Raw genomic sequence first — 16626 nt, 5'->3', positions numbered from 1 at the left:
CTATTGTTGGTATATATAAAGGCTACTGATTTATGAATGTTGATTTTGTAACCTAAGACACTGCTGTATTCTTTGATCACTTGTAAAAGTTTTGTAGTAGAATTCCCGGTGTTTTCCAGGTATGCAATCATATCATCTGTGAAGAGTGAAAGTTTGATCTCTTCTGACCCTATATGGATACCCTTGATCGCCTTTTCTTCCCTAATTGAGATGGCTAAAACTTCCATTACAATGTTGAAGAGCAGTGGAGACAATGGGCAGCCTTGTCTGGGTCCTGATCTGAGTGGAAATGATTTCCATTTAACTCTATTCAACACGATATTGGCTGTGGGTTTGCTATAGATGGCCTCTAACAGTTTAAGAAATGTCCCTTCTATACCAATTTTCTTAAGTGTTCTGATCATAAAGTGATGCTGGATATTATCACAAGCTTTTTCTGCATCAATTGAGAGAATCAAATGGTCTTTGTTTTTTAATTTGTTTATGTGCTGAATTATACTTATAGATTGATGTATATTGTACCAGCCTTGAGACCCTGGGATAAAACTGACTTGGTCATGATGTATAATTTGTTTGATGTGTTGCTGGATTCTGTTCGTTAGGATCTTGTTGAATATTTTTGCATCTATATTCATTAGTGATATTGGTCTGTAATTTTCTTTTCTTGTTGGGTCTTTTCCTGGTTTGGGCATCAGGGTGATGTTTGCTTCATAGAACGTGTTGGGTAGTCTTTCTTCTTTTTCTACATTTTGGAACAGGTTGAATAATGTAGTTACTAGTTCCTCTTTAAAGGTTTGATAGAATTCTGACGTGAAGCCATCTGGTCCCAGGCTTTTCCTTTTAGGGAGATTTCGTATGGTTGATTCTATTTCAGAACTTGATATTCGCCTGTTCAACATTACCACTTGATTCTGGCTAAGTCTTGGAAGGTGACGTGCTTCCAAGTATTGGTCAATTTCCTTCAGATTTTCATATTTCTGAGAATAACGTTTCTTGTAATATTTATTAAGGATTTTTTGAATTACTAAAGAGTCTGTTAGTATTTCATCTTTGTCATTTCTGATTGATGAAATTAGAGATTTTACTCTTTTTTTTCCTGGTTAGGTTAGCCACAGGTTTATCTATTTTATTGACCTTTTCAAAAAATCAACTTTTTGATTTATTGATCTGTTGTATAATTCTTTTGTTTTCAATTTCATTTAATTCTGATCCAATTTTGGTTATTTCTTTTCTTCTACTGGGTTTAGGGTTGGAATGTTCTTCCTTTTCCAGTTGCTTGAGATGTCCCATTAAGTTGTTAACTTCCTCTCTTTCCGTTCTCTTGAGGAAGGCTTGCAGCGCTATAAATTTCTCTCTTAGGACTGCCTTTGCGGTATTCCAGAGGTTCTGATAATTTGTGTCTTCATTGTCATTTTGTTCCAAAAATTTGGCAATTTTCTTCTTTATCTCATCTCTGACCCAGCTATCATTAGCATAAGGTTATTTAACTTCCATGTTTTTGTATGAGTATGCAGATTCTTGTTGTTACTGAGTTCAACTTTTATTCCATGGTGTTCTGAAAGGATGCAAAGAATAATTTCTATTCCTTTAAATTTACTGAGGTTAGACTTGTGACTTATGATGTGATCAATTTTGGAGTATGTTCTGTGGGCTGATGAGAAGTATGTGTATTCAGTTTTGTTGGGATGAAATGTTCTGTAGATGTCTGCTAAATCCAAATGTTGGATGGTTAGGTTTAAATCTAAGATTTCTTTGCTCAGCTTCTTATTGGAGGATTGATCCAACGCTGCTAAAGGAGTGTTGAAATCTCAACTATTATGGAGCTGGAGGAAATCAAGTTGCTCATGTCTGTTAGAGTTTCTCTTATAAATTGAGGTGCATTCTGGTTGGGTGCATAAATATTAATAATCTTATGTTAGCACTCTCACAAACCATAGGAAGAGAAGAAGAAGAAGAGCAAAGGGAGACAAAGAAAGTGGTGTTCATAAAAAAAAGTTAAAAAAGAAGAAAGAAAAAATTAAAAATAGAAAAAAATAAAAATAAAAATATGTAAAAAATAATAAAAATTAACGATAGTTCCTTCAAGAAAATGATGAGAAAAAAAGGCACCAACCACAAAAATATTGTTCTTGTACATATGTAGAAATATACATCTATATATATGACATAGGGATCACCTTTTGTAGGAATATATTTATAATGCCATATACTTTCTTGATACCAGGTGCTGTCAGTGGTTCCCAGGCTTATACCTGATTCACAGTTTATACTGTTACCACAGTAACCACCCTACCTGGCTGATTGCCATTTTGGAGTTTCTGTAAAAGTTTTTTTACCCAATTGTTGTGCAACCTCAGCTGCTCTGTTCCAGACAGCACTCCTATCTGACCTCCCAACTCAGTGCAGGAGTCCACATTTCACAAATCTTTCCACTCTGCTCCCACGTTTTCCTGCATACTGGCAACTGCAATCAGTTGTGGGGGAGGGTGCTGGCTGCTGCCGGTTGCTGTGGCACACAGAAATCTTACACTTAGTTTTGTGGCTCAGAGTGTCACTTTTGAGTCCGGAATTTTGAGTTCAGCCACCCGCCAATTCGCTGTGCTTTCCAAAGCATCTCTTTTTTTTTTTGTTTCTCATTGCCTCTATAATTGCTTTATTTTAACCTTCTGGCTCCTGTACTAACTTATCTTTCTGCCTCCAACACCTTCTCCCTCTAATCCTTCCCCTACATACTCAGAGTATAATTTTTTTTTTTTTTAAATAAACCTAGGCTGTCTCCCTACTGCCTACTGAACACAAAGTTCAATGTTGTTGACATGGAACATTAGGCCCTTCCTGACTTTGCACCTTATATCCTTCCATTCTTCTCAAGGTTCCTCTACACACACACCATTTACCTCACAGACCTGCCTTGGAACATTGTTCCTCCTTTCTGGAGCATCCTTTCCTCCTTCCATCCCCTTTTCCAGCTGATCTTATTCATTCCTCAAGACCCCATTCACATGCATTGTCTCTAGAAAATAAAACATGGATATGTTTTACGTGATGGTCCATTCAAACCTCTGTTTTACCACTCAGGTTTTATTGAAATGTGTACAGAGTTCTCTGCCTCCTTCACTGGACTGTATCTTTTCCCAAGTCAAGGCAACTGTGATGGTTGGTTTTAGGTGTCAATCTGACTGAATTGACAAATTCCTAGAAAACAGGAAAGTGTTAATTTGGGAATGAGTCTGTGAGGGTGTTTCCAGGGAGACTGGTGTGTGAGTCTGAGCAGGCTAAGTGGGAAGACCTGCACTCAGTGAGGGTGGGCAGTGTCCAGGAGGCTGAGGGTGCAGGCAGAACAATAACAGAGAAGAGATGAGCTGGTCCCTTTCTTTCCTGGAGGGGGCATCCTCTCCTCCTCCTGCCCTTGGACATCAGAACAACATGCTCCCCAGCCTTGGGACTCCAGACTAGACCAGTGGCCCCCTAATTCTTAGACCTGTAGCATTTGACTAAGAATTATCCCATTGGCTTACATCGTTCTACAGCTTTGGACTTGAACTGAGCCAGACCACCAATGTCCCAGAGTCTTCAGCTTGCAGACAGCCTGTCATGGGACTTCTCAGTCTCCAAAATCATGTGAGCAAATTCCCCTAATAAATATCTCATGTTACATACATGTACATATACATATGTGTATAAATATAATATGTGTATGTATATGCGTATGTATAGAGAGGGTGCTCATACATACATACACAAATGAGATATATTTATTTATTTATAGCCTATAGCTTCTATCTCTCTGGAGAACTCTAAAACATTGGTCTTCCTGTTCAACTTACTAGCAATAATGCCCAGTAATAATTATTTGAATAAATGCATGAGTGAGGGACAATTAATTGACAAAAAAGAAAAGAAGTAGGATTATTAGGCTTTTTGCCCTGTTTTCTGCATCATCCTCCTCCCCACAATTGAAATATATAACAAAATGTACTAAAGTGGACTTAATTTTAAAGCCAGTCTCAGACACAACATGATTTTTTAAAACATGAAGCCCACTCCACCTCTAAAAATATCTCTCAGACTTGCTCGCCAACTCATAAAAATAATTTAGTAGGGCACAACCCTTCATTTCAATATTAAAGATAAAATACTAAAGTTCAACTGACTTGGGAATTAACATATTTATGTAAATTAGTTTTATTACTGAAGTAAATGATCTCAAATTCCAACTGTTTTGATGTGGGAGGAGGATTAAAAATTCAAGAAGGCAATGAGTCTCTGAAGGAACAGGTGCCCTAAATATGTTGCTTGGTCTGGAGACAAATGAAATTTATGCATAAAGGAAGTTTATATATTTGTGGAAGTTCTTAAACTTGTTCAGTTATGTGAGGAATTGTTTTTGGCTATGTTTTTAATGAAGTTTCTCAACTCCTTCTCAAAATTATTAGGTTTAAATCTCCAGGAATGGAGCGTAGAAATATGAATTTTAAAAGCTTCCAAGGTGATCCTGATACTCATCCAGGTTTGGAAATCCCTAAGCTGACAAATGCATTACCTCTCCTGTAATATTTCGTTTAACTCAATTTAATAAGTATTTACTGAGTGTTGACTATGTGCATGGCCTAGAGAGATCATATTTTTAACATATCACAATGTATATGGAGTTCCCCCCACTACGGTTTTCCATAATCCCAATTGGATTATTCATTACATCTAGGGAGAGTTGTCAAGGGTAAAACAATGAAGACAGCAGCCAAAAAAAAAGGTCTCCATATAACACAGACATGATTTGAAAGAATGTTATTCAATATTTTTTACCCATCCTACTTTCCTCAGACTATAAAGTTTCTGTACTGAGGGTAAAGGAGGGGACAGTGATAGAATACCCAGTCAAGTTTAAATATTCAAGAGAGTTTGGAAAGGCACAAAAGCAGAAAATCACCTCCCTCCTCTCAGCAACCTCCATCTCAACAAACACTCATACAAACCCCTGTCCTGCTGAAAGTCATTAGAAAGAAATGGAAAGTATAGCCTGAGACAGCCTCATATGGTTTCTCTGGATCTAGATAGTAAAAAAAGAAAAACTACACAAATTTTCCTGAGTTCTAGAGAGGATCAAGGAAGTAGCAGGTGTGGAGTCACTCCTGTGAATAACCTGGACTCTGGATGACATAGCTACAACCAATGTGGTCCAACGAGATAGGACAAAAGCCAGCCTGAACAAATAATAAATAAGCACCACACTCATAACACCCCTCCCTCGTGACTTATGGGCAACCTCAAGAATGTGGCATACCCAAAATTAAGGACACCTTGAACTGACTTATGTCAAATTTCTACCAAACAGAAGAATAAGGACAAAATAACTTCATTCATAGAAAATGAAACCAAGGTATATCACTTGCATAACTGAATTTGTGCCAGTACTTCAACATTTAAAGTTGTGGGTGGCTGTAAAAGCCAATTACTTTAAATTCCCATCCTCCCACTGGCTCCAAAGGCATCCAGTAGAAGGGTGCAATGGAAGGAGAATGAACTTTAGAGTCAACACACTCAGATGAATTCTGAGTATCCCGCCCATGGCTGGATGTTTACAACTGTGGAGTCTCACTTTCTTCATCTGTACAATGAGAGTGATGTATTAGAATTAAATGAAGGGTAGAAGTTAAAATCTGAATGCTGTTACATGTGCAATAAACATGAGTTTCTTTATTTCTTCAAACAGTTCTTTGTCTGAAATGAGAGGCCACATTTATACAAAAGAAAGAATAATTGTATCAAGGTATACTGACTCAATCCTATAATTTAGTGTTTTTCAACCTTTTTTATATCACAGCACACTTGAACCTATAGTTAAACTTATGTGGCCCACTTAAATTATGTTGAACAAAAAAGAGAGTAAAAAAATAAAAAACACTGTGCTTTGAACTTCTTTCAAAAATAATTTAATTCATGATCTTTACGATTGTCATGGCACATGCTTTGGCGCCCCAGTAGAAAATCAATGCTGTAATTTCTTGTACATTATGAATTTGTGCTTTTCTGTCACTGCTTAAATCTGTGGGAAGAAGGGGATGTTCTACTGCACATGTAGGAGACAGCTCCTTTCCTCCTACCAAATACACCAATAAAACAGCTGCTGATTTTACCTGCTCCTAAATTTCTTAATATTTGAATCAAAGTTTAACCTGAATCCCTCTGGTTACAATAGCTGCATAGATCTAATCTGTTAGCTCAGGGTGTTCTGATTAAAATGGTAAGAGGAGGAAACTTTTCTTTTTTTTTCTCAAAGTGATAAGATTTTGTGCAATTTGAATTGTAAAATCCATTTCAAACATGCCCTCTTTAAGTACCGGTCTCTGCAGATGGAGGAAGTAAAATGAGTTTCCTAATTTACAATCAGTGTTATGATGCACCAGGTAACCATAGCTTTTGGGTAAGGGAAGTGAGGACTTGACACAGCAATTTAAAATTTTTATAGTTAGTATCATCTTCTTGTTAATGGGCCCATTGACAATCATAACATTGGGCCATAAAAGTTGGTGTTAACTTTACTTTGCCATTCCCAAATTTTCACCTTGTATTTTTTCTTATTCAAACAATCATTGACTGTTATAGCTGAAGAGGATTTTAGAGAGCCCTGAATCCAGGGACAGCAAAGTGGCAGTCTTTAGGCAGAATTCATTCTACAGAGATTGTTTTATTTTCCCCCAAAAAATAGTTCCTTCTCCTTTTTTTCTTTTTATTTCTTCCTTCTTTCTCTTTCTTTTGTCCTTGTCTTCTTCACTTCTCTTCTTTCTGTATTGTTATTTTTGTTCATTTCACTTTTTCTCCTTTCATTAAATCAAGACATGACTTAGCTATGGTAAAGTATCCATGTCTTAAGTAAGCTTTTACGCATGTATACACCTATGCAACCACATCCAATTGAGATACTGAAAATTTCTGCAGCATTCCATTAAACTGCTCTTTAATGACAAAAATGACCACTATTCTCATAGCCATCACCATAGGTTAACTTTGCTTATTTTCAAATTTTTTGTAGATAGAATAAAATAATAAATATATGGACTTTTGAGTCTATAAATAAAGCTGCCCTGAAGAGGCTCTTACCTGTCTTTTGTGAACAGAAACATTCACTCCAATGTCTGTCTACCCTCAAGTTAATGTCCTAGGTCACAAGTTAGAAATAATTTATAAATATAATTGCCAGTTTTCTGAAATGCTCTGTGCATTTGCCAGCAAAATACGAGTAGCTCTACATCCTCAACAATACCTAGTGAAGGGTTGTCAATACATTTTAATTCGAATGTGTTGGGTATGTGTGCGCCTCCGCAGTCCGCGTAGTTCCGCTTTGTTTCATGTCTGATTATCTCAAATGCTGGTTTTAGCTCCATGACCCTGGAAGACTTTTGAGTTTTCTGACTACTAATCCAATCTCTCATTTATCAGATTCAGACTTCCCATGAAGTCCTAGGAAATTCAATTGTCAAGCCCAGCATCACCCCAAGTAGTGACATATTTAGCGTCAGCACTCAGGCTGAACTTCTAGACAAGACTTCTTCCTGTTGCATGGTAGGTACTTACACTCACTGACCTCAGGCCCCATTTCAATTCTTATCTCCATTGGTTAAATTTTCCTTCAAATAACTTTATGAAAGAAAGCGCACCCATCAGCAACGGGCCTCCCTCAGCACCATCCTCCTGTCATATCACAACACTGTCACTTCTTTCTTGGAACAATAAATGGAAACCATGAATTCAGACGTATATGTTGCAAAGGAGGCAAGGTGTGGTGGTGAAAGACTGGAATGGGAACCACCTGCCTTTCCCCACTCTGTGACAAGGAGGGAGGAGCCAGCTGATAGTGGGAACAGGAGATTCTCATCCTGCCTCCAGGTCTGCGTTAGGAGATTCACAAAATCTTTATAGAAAAGTACACTGTTTAACTGATAGGTGTTTCTCCCTTGACCTCCATTTTCTTCATATGGCAACAATACCCCCTTAAAATCAGGAGGGAGCATAAAGAAAGTTACAACAGTAAATATGGTATCATTTGAATGAAGCAAAGCAAATTAAGGAAAGCAGAGAAGTAGCTAAGGTTACTATAACAATGCCTCTTAACTTTTCCCTCAGTTTCCTCATAAATAAAATGAGAAGTTAGCTAAATTATTTTTAAGATACCCTCCAGGTTGGTAGTTCTGTGAATGGATTAACCATAAATATAATTTATATGATAAAGAGAAAATACAAAACAAGCCCAGAGTTTATTTATGAATATCTGGTTTGAGAAACAAACTCAATTATAGAGTATAAAGACACCTGTGATCAGATCAACTGGCATTTCTGCTAACTGGCCATTGACTGAACCTGGTCTTATTATTATTTTATACTCAATTGTCCCCCTTCTACCTTCACTCCTGTCTTCCATTAAACAAATTTATGTTTAGTATTTCAAAAAGAAATAGGTCTTTTTCCTATAGAGTTAACACTGTATCAAGGTAATATATTCCCTACTGGCTTATCTGAGAAATATGAGATCAATTATTATGCTATACAGAGTGGAAATCTAAAAGTAATAAATCCATCTCAAATGAATAATATAAAGTTGTATTTATAGAGTCTGAAATGAAGTTAACATTAGTTATCTTTTCATCAAATGATCTGCAGCATACTTGCTTCCCCAAAATATTCTCAACAATAGAATAAAATCTCAGGAAGGACTGTCAGAATTTTTCATACCACAAATAACATAAGTCCTGTAAAAAGGGGGGAGGGAAGCCTAGATTAAAATTAACAGTGAGTGCTTTGTTTTGCCAGATTGGGAATTTAACAGAAAAAAACATTCAGTACCTTACTTAGGAATCACCTTTTCCCCTTGTCATATGAGGATTCATGTTTTATTTAATTAGAAATTGATCAGAAGCCCAATAAAGCTTGATGAGTGATAGCACTAAACATCCCTTTCCCAAAAGCTGAATTCAATTTACTCACAAATTTTCTCCCCCTGGACTCACTCCATGCCCTAAACCCACATCTGAACAGAGGACGGGGGAAATTCAAGTTAATTTTCTTTATATGGTTTCTCACTAAATATTTAATTACCAAGAGCAGCTTTGATGAGTACATTAGAATAACTGAAGAAGTATAATCTTTGTCCAGAGCAAAATGAATACATTTAAAGTAATTCTTGAAGAAGCTTCTAGGGATTTGTGGAGGTGGAAGAACCTAGGATTGGTGGGGAAAAATAATTGAGTTTATGCCAAAAGGACTGAGGTTTGTAATTCACTCTGACCAAAATCTCCAACCCTCCCCTTAGGGATAAATACATGCTTAAAAACCCAAAAATGTAGATAATGTGAGTTAATAAAACAATATGAAAATTGGGAGGGTGGGAAACACCATTGAATGAAGTTTACAGTTGAATAGCTGTAGATGAAAGTGTGAGTGACTGCACGGGCTCCTGACTTCCTTAGAGTCAGGCTATGGATTGACTGTGAGTATATTTTGATGAAGATTTTATGTATATGTATATATTCATAATATAATATGATTTATATATGTATAACTTATATATATATATATGTATGTGTGTGTATATATATATAAAACCTGGAGCTACAGGCAAAGCTCCCTTGGTAATTGAATAGGCAAGAGATCTTACTATGCTTTACCAGGGAAATAAAACAAAAATTCTGTGAAAATGCAGATCAAATGAAAAAATATTATGGAGACATGAAGTAGGCAAGTGATGGTTAAGGCAAAATCGAGATCTAGAGAATAGGCTTGGCTAGAATATTTTGCTCTAGGGAAGTAAAGGGCACACTGAGCATCAGAGTCACCCCCAGGGGGACTGAGGAGGACACTCAGCATCAGAGTCAACCCTCAGGGGGACTGAGGAGGACACTCAGCATCACAGTCACCCCCAGGGGTACTGAGGATGACACTCAGCATCACAGCCACCCCCAGGGAGAGTGAGGACGACACTCAGCATCAGAGTCACCCCCAGGGAGAGTGAGGAGGACACTCAGCATCAGAGTCACTCCCGGGAGAGTGAGGAGGACACTCAGCATCAGAGTCACCCCCAGGGAGAGTGAGGAGGATACTCAGCATCAGAGTCACCCTCGGGGGAGTGAGGAGGACACTCAGCATCAGAGTCACCCCCAGGGGGAGTGAGGAGGACACTTGGCATCAGAGTGACCTCCAGGGAGAGTCACAAGGACACTCAGCATCAGAGTCACCCTAAGGGGAAGTGAGGAGGACACTCAGCATCAGAGTCACCCTAAGGGGGAGTGAGGAGGACACTCAGCATCAGAGTCACCCCCAGGAGGAGTAAGGATGACATTCAGCATCAGAGTCACCCTCAGGGGGAGTGAGGAAGACAATCAGCATCAGAGTCACTCCCGGGGAGAGTGAGGAGGACACTGAGCGTCAGAGTCACCCCTAGGGAGAGTGAGAGGTGCAGTCAGCATCAGAGTCACCACGAGGGCTTGGGCTGCACCTGCCCCAGGAGCAAAGGCAAGACAGAGAAACCGAGGGGAATTGAAAGTCATGTATGTAACACACGTGGGCCAGTCTGTCGTCCCAGTGGTGTCAGGGTGGTTGCCCTGGTCCAGTCATCCTTAGTTGATATCTGTGGAATCACAAAGAATTCAGAAAAGCAAGAGGTAAGAGAAAAAAATGTATAGGAGAATAATTTCTGAATTTTTCACAGGTTTTTCACTGTGTAAGAAGTTACCAATAGTGAAAGGGGACAATCAGATTACATCTGTGCTGCTGGACTGAAATTGGAGTTATCAATATGACAAGGACCCTGGATAAATAGATATGTAACCCTGGAATTCTGTCTTGTCCAAGGATTCTTTTTTTTTTTTTTTTTTGGTTACAGTTTTGGGCCGGGGATGGGTTTGAACCCAGCACCTCCGGCATATGGGGCTGGTGCCCTACTCGTTGAGCCACAGGAACCACCCTGTCCAAGGATTCTTATTTGTCCCATAATTCAATATGGTGGATGACCTGGGAAGATGACAAACATCCCCTGTCACCCTGTCACAGATCACTTCTCCTTCCTAGGAGCACCCTGGGCCTGTGCCGGATACTGGTCATCTCTAGTCAGCTCCAAGCCACATCCACAAAGCCAGTGGAGAAGGAATTCTTGGTGTCTCTGAAAACTTTCCTTGTCCATGTCTTCCCTAAGACAAGCCCGTCAGTAGCTGTGCTTTTACCTGAGGTTTTAACATAAACCAGATAAACATTCACAGTCATAGAGGCTCAATGGGGCAAACAAATTACATTAACTCCAGGGAAAACAAATAGAACGAGTTGACTGCTGCTCCCTTCAGTGTCCAGTGGGAACACTGAATGTGAATCGAGGATTGAATTTTAGTTAAATGGGAAAGAATGAACAGATTTCTTAAATGTCCTGGGAGAGAAAAATAGAGGCCACACATGTGCCAGATGTGGGAGGCAAACCAGAGGAGTTGCCATAAATGTCAGTAATTGCACACCTGAAAGAATTGACACTTTGAAAAATCTTCATGCCTGTAGTGTTGCCCTTTCTGTTTCAAAATATCATTTTTAGTCATGGGGAAGGGCTTAGGGAAGAAAATCAGCAACCTGGGTGAATTTTTAAAGCAGTGTTTTAACAGGAAATTTTAGGAGTAAAGAAAAAAGGAAATCTGCATAAATATTGTACTCTGGTTAGTAAACTTGTTCATTACAGGGGCACAGGTTAGTAATTTTGACTATATTTTAATTGTATTGTAGTATTGAATAAGTCAGGTTTTCAGTGTTGAAGACAAACTTACAAACAGTGAAGGGGAAGATGAGCATGAATCCCATGATGCTGGATTGGAATTGGAGGTTATTTGTATGAACTTCTGGTCTTTTGATTAAAAGACAGATGATAGAGGCTCAGCGCCCATAGTACAGTGGTTAAAGCACCAGCCACATACACTGAGGCTGGTGGGTTCAAACCTGGCCTGGGCCTGATAAACAACAACGACAAATGCAACAACAACAAAAATAGCCGGGCATTAGTGGGCACCTGTAGTCCCAGCTACTTGGGAGGCTGAGGTAAGGGGATCGCTTATGCCCAAGAGCTGGAGTTGCTGTGAGCTGTGACACCATAGCACTCTATCAGGAGCAACGTAGTGAGACTCTGTCTCAGCAACAACAAAAAAAGATAGATGATAGATAAATACATACATACATGCCTGATAGATAGATGGATGGATTATAAACAGAGATGATGACAGATAGATAGATAATAGATGATGATGATAATGATAGATGATATGTACACACATGCGTACATAGATGATAGATACATAGATAATAGATGATAGATGATAGAGACCTACATCCATACATAGATGATAGATACATAGATAATAGATAGATGATAGGTAGGTAGATAGATGATAGATGATAGAGACCTACATCCATACATAGATGATAGGAAAGTAGGTAGACAGATGATAGATGATAGAGACCTACATCCATACATAGATGATAGATATATAGATAATAGATAGATGATAGGTAGGTAGATAGATGATAGATGATAGAGACCCACATCCATACATAGATGATAGGTAGGTAGGTAGATAGATGATAGATGATAGAGACCTATGATTGATGATAGAGACCTACATCCATACATAGATGATAGACGATGATGAGAGAGAGCTACACGTGCACAGGTTAGTCCACATAGGTCTATTTCCTGATTCTGTCAGCTGATTCTGTCACCCTGGAAACAAGGACACCCAGTGGAAATGAGCGCATCCTAGAACTCACATCTAGGTTTCAAATACTTTCTCCAACTAAGGGAAGCATTTGGAGAGGTGGTTATTTTCACAGCTCAGGCGAGAGAAACACAACAGGAGGAGCCTGGAGTAAGGAACGGCTCCCAAAAGGATGGGAAAGCCAGTGAAAACAGCCCAGGAAACACCTAAAGAACTCCCAGTGGCTACAACTGGAACAATTTTAGAGCAAACATAAATGAATAAGTTAATAAACAGAATTATAACTGATAGAATAAAACAAATACTAAAATAGATGTAGAAGAAAAATGGGTCATCTTTGCACCATAATTTTTATTTATAAATGTAGAAAGAATGAGGGAAATAGAAACTGACTACTGTTACCCTGCTGTGATGACTGTACAGGCATGAGCCACTGGGGACACCAAAACTAGCAGGTGAAGAGTTGATAAATCGGGATTTCTCTACCTATCCCCCACCCAAGATATTTATAACCAAAAAGGAAAAGTGGTAACTTCACAGTGTAGGAAACCAGTCGATGCCACTTTATGTCAAGCAAGTGACCAAGGTTAGCATCCTCTGTGCACGGCACGTAGCCGCCACGAGCCCTGGATAAGGCAGACTGAGAGGGACTCACCACCTCTGTGGCATTCCTGACCCAAAATGCATAATCTCAATCTAAGTATGAGAAAGGAGATGCAAATCAAAGGGTATTTACAAAACAGCTATAATCTCCAGAGGCGTACACATCATAAAAGACAAGGGAAGGCTAACTGTCACAGATCTGAGGGACCTCTGGGGACATGGCAAGTGAGTACCACGGGGGCTCCTGGATTGGATCCTGAAACAGGGGATTAGTGGAAAAGCTGATGAAATCCAAAAAAGGATTAGTTAACAGTGTTAACCACAGTCCCAATGCTAATTTCTCAGTATTGGTAACTGTATGATGGTCACGTATGTGAACCTTAGAGGAAGCTGGATGAAGGGTAGACAGATGCTCTCCATACCATGTTGCAACTTTTCTTCAAGTCTAAAGATATTTAAAAATAAAAAAAATGGAAAAAAAAATTTGCCTAAAAGCTTCTTTTCTTCTTGCTGAACATTGAATTGAATTCAAGTTCATTAAACTTAAAAAAATCAAAGATAAGAGGAAATGCTATGAAGTAGAAATAAGAAAAGACTAAAAGCCACAGGAAAGGGGCCACCGTTGGTGTCAGGCAGCTCAGGGTTGGAGGACCCAGCCTCAGTCTAAACCTGTGGTCCCCAACCCTCTGGGCTATGGACTGGCACCGGTCTATGGCCTGTTGGGAACCAGGCCATGCAGCAGGAGGTGAGCAGCTGGCGAGAGATGCTTCATCTGCATTCACAGCCTCTCCCCGTGTCTGTGACTCCCATCACCTCCTGAGCTCTGCCCCTGTCTGATCAACAGTGCCTTTAGATTCTTACAGAGGCGTGAACCCTAGTGTGAACTGTGCACACGAGGGAGGTGAGCTTCGTGCTTCTCATGAAAATCTAATGCCAATGATCTGAGGTGGAGCTGGGGGGGAGATGCTGGTGCTGGGGAGCAGCTGCAAAGACAGACTGTCTTCAGCATAATGAACCAATTGCTTGAAGGCTCATGTCAAAACCATCTCCTCTATTCCGTGGTTTCCATGAAACCAGTCCTGTGTCAAAAGGGTTGGAGAGGGCAGCGCCTGTGGCTCAAAGGGGGTAGGGCACTGGCCCCATATGCCAGAGGTGGCGGGTTCAAACCCAGCCCAGGCCAAAAACTGCAAAATAAAAAATAATAATTAATTAATTAATTAAAAAAAATGGTTTGGAGACAACTGGTCTAAACTATATCCTGTCAAAGAGTTTTAGACCACTCTAGGTATAGTTGGTAGACTGGAGAATCCTTCAGAAGTATACAGGCAGTCCTCAAGTTACAAACATTGGCTTACATACAACTCACACTTACAGACAGAGGCTATTATGTAAGTCCCTGAGTTACAAACATCCGACTGACGTACTAGCACTTACAAATGGAGTGCTTACAGGTAATTGGTAAATAAACCCATTCAAACGTACATACAAATTCAACTTAAGAGCAAATATAGAGAACCTATCTTGTTTGTAACTCGGAGACTGTCTGTATTTACATTAGGGACTAAAAAATTCTAGAAAAGAACTTATCTGAAGGAGTGTTTCTCAAACATTAGCTACACTGCGTACCATTTTTACAATTTCTGTTAGTTCTCACACCTCTTGAATCATTGTTTGTTCCATATTTTTTATCACATTGACTTTAACTCACTTTGTTAACTTGCTCTTATTTCTATGCAAGTTAGAATCATCTCACATGTCCCCAGTGGTCCACACGCCCACCACAGAGGGGTATTTGAGTTTCTAGAGCTACAGAGAGATGCTACGAGTAAAGAACAAAGTAAGGGGAAAGTTTCCAAACAACACAACACACCACACACGCTCACACACCCCACTGTCTCAGACTAGGCAGAGGGAAACATGGAAGGGGCACCAGTTATTCCGGCAGCTCTGGCATGGAACGTTCCATGGGTTTGGAGCATGGAGGTGTCCAGAGAACCCGGTGGGGGTCTGGAACATCCAGGGCATAGACTTTCCGGTATAGAGATGATAGAATCCAGACGTGGGACAAGTAGTGTGGTGAACCAGTGGTAAGAAAGGTAGGAGCAGGGTGCGAGCTGAAGCCACATCTCTGGAAGCCCTAAGAGTTGCCGGGAGCACAGGCAAAGAGACTCAGCATCGTCAGCAGAGCCGCTGTCGCTGCCAGGCCCCCTTGGGCAGTTGTGTGGCCTGGAGTCAGCTGGAGGAGGAAAGAAGCAACTGTACAACAAAGTAGCCGAATGAGTATTGGAGGACTCCGAGGAACAACTGGAGGCCATATGGGGTGACTTTACGTGAATGGGGGTGGACAGAGGTCCCGTGGGCAGGATGGTCGCCAGTGAGAACTGGCTGCATCACAGAGCACCAGTGTGTATTTGCAGTAGTGTAAACTGGCAGAGCCATTCTAAAAACATCTGCAAGTGCTTAATGAAGTCAAATGGGGGCACATTTTATGAGCCCATAATATGCGGGGGAAAAATCCTACACAGCCCTGTAAAGGACATGCTCGTTATAGCTTGGTTTGTAACAGCACAGACTGGAGAGCAATCGAGTACCTAACGTGTAGTAGGTACATGACACGGAACGCCGGCAGCCTGCAGAGCAAGAAATCACCAGTATATGCCAGCAACGCGGTTTGACCTTAAAAACAGAGTTGAGAAAAATTACAAATAAGGCAATATAATATCTAACCTCTATGTAGCAATTATTATGTGCAAGGCACCGTTCCCAGAACTGTACATTTATTACTTCATTGGCTCCTTACAAAAACCTCGTGAGACAGAAGCTGTCATTGTCTCCAGGTTCTATATGAAGAAACTGAAGCACAGTCTTGTTCAAGGTCATAGAGCTAATAAGTAGGAAAGAAAATATTGCGAAGCAGGACACCTGGCTCTAAGCACCCTGTGATACCGATAACATCTATCGATAGAAAACAGGAGCAAACTGAGCCAAATGCATTACTGCCTTTTTAAAATTATGCAACCCCAAATTAGAGCATGTTACGAAGACACATATATTTCCCCAAATAAATAACAACCCCCCCAATCCCATATGTGCATATGAGTAGAGCACATGAGGATAACAAAGTAAAAGGAAACAACTTAAAAGGAAAGAGGAAGAGTTTCAGGAGAAAGTCAGGGATCAGTGGGACAAGTGTGGGCTCAGTAGGAGCCGGGCTGAGACAGAGACTAGTGAGGCCTGAGGGGAAACGGCCCAGCGCTGTCAGTCCAGATACTCTCAGTGACTGAAG

The sequence above is a fragment of the Nycticebus coucang genome, chromosome 11 (assembly GCF_027406575.1).
Source record: "Nycticebus coucang isolate mNycCou1 chromosome 11, mNycCou1.pri, whole genome shotgun sequence".
Taxonomy (NCBI): Eukaryota; Metazoa; Chordata; class Mammalia; order Primates; family Lorisidae; genus Nycticebus; species Nycticebus coucang.
Note: the sequence above shows the minus strand (reverse complement) of the source record.